The 6,000-nt window shown below is 38.8% G+C and overlaps 1 protein-coding gene across 1 annotated transcript in view; it reads right to left on the reverse strand.

The window, feature by feature from the left end:
- LOC118280434 (putative fatty acyl-CoA reductase CG5065) overlaps positions 1 to 5,479 on the reverse strand; it is a 33,793-nt gene extending 28,314 nt beyond the window's left edge. The window contains exon 1 of the mRNA XM_035600465.2: positions 5,276 to 5,479. The gene's annotated coding sequence lies outside the window, so the exon portion shown is untranslated. The remainder of the gene's footprint in view (positions 1 to 5,275) is intronic.
- Between the last annotated feature and the right edge of the window lie 521 nt (positions 5,480 to 6,000).

Below are 6,000 nucleotides of genomic sequence, written 5' to 3' on the forward strand. Positions count from 1 at the left end.
CGCGCAACGTGTAGCGGGTCCGATTTCCGCACGGAACAACTCTTTGTGTGGTCCACAAATTGTTGTTTCGGGTCTGGGTGTCATGTGCATGTGAACTTGTATGTTTGTAAACGCACCCACGACACGGGAGAAAAACCTACTGTGGGGCAAGGTTTTTTAGTAAAAAAGAATAAAAAAGACAAAAAAAATTTAGTTAGGGACCACTATTGTTATTAGAATTTCTGATTTCGTTACAAAATCTGATTAAAAATCATGTGTCTCTATTAATATAAGTAATTTTTTTGTAACCTAGGTATTTACTGGACAGAGCAGGGAGAGTCTTGTGTAATGTTTTTCGCGATCCATTTTTGTCTTCTGCAGACCACCGGTTGGTAACCACTGACTGATACCAATACCAGATGACGCAATACCACGAGAGTTGACACATTCATTGTAACGTGCGGACAAATATGTGCCGAGTCAATACACGGGCGGCTCGTTTACTGGGAAGCAAGTTCAGGGGACACGAGACCGACGACACGTGAGCACGAGGTCATTGGGGGGAGGGGGAGATAGAGAGAGAGGGAGAAGTAGAGTGTAAAGATGGTAGGTCTTCTGTTCAAGTCAAGTCAAGTCAAAATTATTTATTTCAAATAGACCAGGAAGGCACTTTTGAACGTCAAAGCAAATTATAATAATATCCCACAAAAACATTTCATGTTAAATGTTGCCAAGACGAGACCATATAGCTCGCACTGTCAAAAAGTAATCAGATCCCGTGTAGAGCCAAGTTTCTAACCCTATACTTTTGAACTGGCGAGTCGGCCGCACGGACTTTTTGCTATTCGTCATATGGGCTTGAGCTTAAAAATCTATTCAATCTTCTAAACTCTTTCCGTGCGGCCAACTCGCCAGTTCAAAAGTATAGGGTTAGAAACTTGGCTCTACACGGGATCTGATTACTTTTTGACAGTGCGAGCTATATGGTCTCGTCTTGGCAACATTTAACATGAAATGTTTTTGTGGGATTTCATTTCTTTTTGTAGGTTGCTTATGATAGAAAGACAAAATGAGCGACAAATTCACCTACTAAACTACTAAATTTATAAGAAAATTGGAAACGTAATCCTAATACTTTTTATCAATGAAAATTAAAACACTAGTATCTAAACCTTTACCTACTAAACTACTAACAATTAAATATTAGGCAAATGGTTTTTTTCTCCGCGATAGCAAACTTTTAAATCACCGAAATATTCCGAAAACTTTTCATTCAACGAGACAACCGTCAACGACGTGTGCCCTCGCGCGTCTGCCCGCGTTCGGGTGCCGCGCTCGCTGACGGGCCGATTATTTTTAGCTACTGCGCGGGGACGAGGGGGCAGGCGGCGGGCGTTGGCGCATACTATACTTACGATGCTTATGTTCAAAAGTATAGGTTGATTAATAAACACTTACCGAAGTGAAGTGTAGTAATATTATTCATATCTAAGTACTTATGGGTAGGATAATGTTTTGATTTGATGAAAAGTTTGTGTTCTATGTACTTGTGTATAATTTTCAGATCTCAAGCAGGAAATAGGGAATTAAGTTTCCCTATTTCAGATTTTTACCCTTCCGCGGCCGCATTCAGACCTCTAGCGTCAAAAGTTGCGGAGGTCTCGAACAAACTTTCACCCCCTAGTTTAAGGGGTTGGGGGTAAAAGTTCCAAGTTTTAGGATTTTTTTGTTGTTTGGGTACTAATACTAGCTTACATACCAAATTTCAGTTTTCTAGGACTTCAGGAAGTACCTTAAGAATTTTGTTGATCATCAGTGAGTGAGTGACGAAATCGGGGTATTTTAGATATCAATAAAATCTAAAGTATAAGAGCTATGCAATTGAAACTTTAGAGGTTTATTAAGTCTACCACTGACATTATATCCTGAAAATTTTGTTTATCTGGTATAACCCAAACTCAAGTTATGAAGGTTCAAAAATACGACGAAGCGCTTCGAGAAAAGGTAGGTAGTGCCCTTGCGCTTGCGCTTCGCTTGGCTCGTCTTGGAGGGGGCACTACCGTGCCCCCAGATTAATAACGTCTGTCTGTCGGTCAGTCCTCTAGTTGCTCTATTTACTCGTTCCGAAGTGTCCTATGGAGAAGAACGAGCAAGAAACTCCATAGGTTACTCTTTTTCAGTCAGATTCACCATACAATACTTGGTTACATTGCCTGCGACTGCATTAATTTTTATTGTCCTCTAGGTTATTTTCTTTTTCTGTCACTTTGACTGTATTTAAGTTTTACATTGTTCTCACATAGTTGAAGTAATCGAAACAATGTAACCAAGAATTGTATTGTAAATCTGATTGAAAAAGAGTAACCTATGGAGTTTCTTGCTCGTTCTTCTCCATAGGAATCTACACTTTGGAACGAGCAAATAGCTTCACTAGAGGACTGACCGACAGACAGACGTTATTAATATTATTATATTTGCTTTGACGTTCAAAAGTGCCTTCCTGGTCTATTTGAAATAAATGATTTTGACTTTGACTTTGATTGTTTTGATTGTTGTTGCATTGTTCTTCCAATTTACTAAAAATCATGAGCAGCGTGCACAGATGAGACGCGGCGACGTCGCGCAGCCTATATCCAGAAGTTCCTCTGTGACTCGAAACTATAATTTACGTGAGTGAACCGTGATTTTTAGTTAATTTAGCAAATCCTTTGCTGTAGAGGAGGCCCATAGTGCAGCAGTTGACTGTTTGAGATAAAATCCCCCTTTTTTGAGGGGGAAAAATCATCCAATGACTTCTCCCGCCTTGGGCGAGGCGAGAGCGAGTGTCAGACTCTTACTGAGTAAAAACCACCCCGTTCCTACTCCTGCTTTTCGAGCCGGAGCCCCGGTAACCCGCTAGGTAGTCCGCAGCTCCGGATAAGAAAAAATCCCCTAGGGCACGTGAGTGAAGAGGTCATTGTTCACACGTAGGCAATGTGGCAAATATATTTTTTCTTGTTTGATTATTATAATGAGTGTGATGTGTCGAGTCGAGTGTGAAGGAAGTAGTTAGCCACGTATTTGTAGAGAGACGATAATTTAGTGAGTGTCAAATTAGTATTATTTACTTAGTTTTTATGGTATAAGTCGGTAAACGAGCTGACGGATCACCTGATGGTAAGCAATCGCCGCCGCCCATGGACACTCAAAACAATAGAGGCGTTACAAGTGCGTTGCCGGCCTTTTGGGGGTTAGGAATTTAAGGGTTGTTGGGGAAGGAGTATGAACGGGGTGGTTTTTAGTCAGTAAGAGTCTGACACTCCCTCTCGCTTCGCCCACGGCGGGAGAAGTCATTGGATGATTTTCCCCCCATATAAAAGGGAGTCGGTACTGTACGGTCAAATCAGACAATTCTTAACAGTCTATTGGTAGTCAAATTAATAAGGAAAATCGTGTAGTTATACAAACAGACAGACAAACGAACAATACCGTGCAGTGTACACGACGACGCGGCGCGGGCGCATCATCACGCGCCGGCGCAAGGTCGGCAGACTACAGCGGTGGCTCGGACAATATCAGCACGTACCGACCTACATAAGGTGCATCTTACTCACTAATATTATAAATGCGAAAGTTTGTGTGTTTGTTACTCAATCACATCAAAACGACTGAAAGGATCGGGATGAAATTAGGAACGGAATAAGATAAAGATTCTTGAATAATACTTAGGTTATTTTTTTACCCACAGGAAAATGAGACGAAGCCGCAGGCAGAAGCTGGTTTGAATATACAGGGTGCCATACTGATTGCGGTGGCTGGGCAACTGGCTGCCGTGCAACGTGTAGCGGGTTCGATTCCCGCACGGAGCAACTCTTTATGTAATCCACAAATTGTTGTTTCGGGTCTGTGTGTCATGTGTATGTGAACTTGTATGTTTGTAAACGCACACACTACACGGGAGACAATCCTAATGTGGAGCAACGTTTAAAAAATATGTGGGTGAAGTCATTGGATGATTTTCCCCTCTCAAAAAATTTCCTCTAATATTGCTTACCATCAGGTGATCACCCGTCATTCCGATCGCATCCTCTACACCTTATTACCATAGCAATAAGGGCGATGTGAATGCCAGAGTAACCATGAAACGTCAATTGTTTTAGTGGACAGCGGACCGGCCAGGGTCGTGGGTTCGATACCCGCGTGTTGCAATATCTGCAACGTTTAATGATAACGTGCAGTGCTGACTAATAACATGCGTGTTACGAGTGAATGTGGTTTTAATTTATTGTATTTATATTGAAGTAGGATTAGATTAACGGCTGATATTGATACTGATCTTAATGCAATTTTTTTTAATTACAATGTCATGTCTTTTATCCCCGAAGGGGTGGGCAGAGGTGCACATTACGGCACGTAATGCTGCTATACAATGTTGGGTGTATTTTTCACCATAGGTACATCAAATAAAATACATCCGCTGTACAAAGTTGGGTGAAAAACACCATTCATAAAATAAAATAAAGTAAATAAAAATTTGTGTTATAAGTCCCATGTAATAGGGGGTGAGTCTATTGCCATATACTGGGCAAAATTCCAGACTCCGTGCTTCTACTGAGAAATTTTTGAAAAACCGAAAAAAGTCCAGTAATCCTTTGCCCAACCCGGGAAATAGAACCCGTGACCTCTATTCGGCAGTCGCACCTGCGAAAATTCGACCAATAATGCGAGTATTTTTAATTGATGTAATTTTTTTTTAAGTTCAATAATAGTAACCTAATAAAAATTTCGAGGTTGTGTATTTTTTTTAATATTTTTTTAATGGCAATTGAATCTCCAAAGTTTATATTGTATGTATGTAAATTAATTATTATTTAACTTAATGTTATTTTATACAATAGGTAATAATCATAATTCATAGGTGTAGTATAGGTATACATACCTAAATGTTTAATTTATTTTTAAAAATGATGAATTTACTATTTACACTATTTTTAAATAAATTAAAATAATTCGCTTCTAAATTAAGAATAAAATTGTCATAAAAAGTTATCTAAATATTTACGCCTTTATAATTTACGTAACTGAGGTAGGTAATTAAGTTTCATATTTATATTTAGTTTATAATTTTTTTCGTTAGTTATTTTAAATAATTATATTAAAAACTTATTTTATAAACTTTAATAATTTTATATAGGATAATTTACGCGCTAGAATATCATTTGTTTTAATTAAAAAATATTGACAAAAACATTAACGCTTAATTTAGTACATTAAATAAATTGAAATATCCTAAAAAAATAAGTATAAAGTAACTTACCAAAATTAAAAATATTCAAACTTCAAACACTATAAAATCACACACAACAACGTAGGAAAACTTTACTATTAAATTATAACAATAATTATGACTTTACTATTATTTATTTATAAAAATAATAATTATTTAATAATTGTATTATTATTGCAAGCGATGCGTGCTATAGGTGCGCGTGTCAGTATAATACTGAATACTGAGAGTCAGCCGTTGATCGCGGAATGTTGTGCGGATCATCTGCGCAGGAGTTGATCTTACCGCTATTATCATTCATCATTAACAGCCCGTGAGAGTCCACGGCTGCGGTGTAGGCGTTATCTACGGACTATAGAAGATTTCCGGAGCTGCGGACAACGTAAAAGGTTACCGGGGCTCCGGCTAAAAGCAGGAGAAGGAACGGGGTGGTTTTCAAGAAAGTCTGATCCATTCAAATGTGTGAGTAAAAAAAAACTTCACACATGAGAATGAGAAAAAACAACAATTATGTAATAAAAGATTCATAGGTAGTCATAGAGACCAATCAGCTAGCGAGTGGATTTTTTTGCCGGAGTCTGTGTTTCCTGATGGGTATAACCTGGGTGTCTTCAACGCCCGAGTTAATAGGTTGCTTATGGGCAGACGTGCTCCATCGTAGGCCGCATCATCACTTACCACCAGATTCTACATGGGACAAGGTCTGTGTAAAATATCTCTCGGCACGAGAGATCGAACCATCGCACCCAACACTT

The sequence above is a fragment of the Spodoptera frugiperda genome, chromosome 21 (assembly GCF_023101765.2).
Source record: "Spodoptera frugiperda isolate SF20-4 chromosome 21, AGI-APGP_CSIRO_Sfru_2.0, whole genome shotgun sequence".
Classification (NCBI taxonomy): Eukaryota; Metazoa; Arthropoda; class Insecta; order Lepidoptera; family Noctuidae; genus Spodoptera; species Spodoptera frugiperda.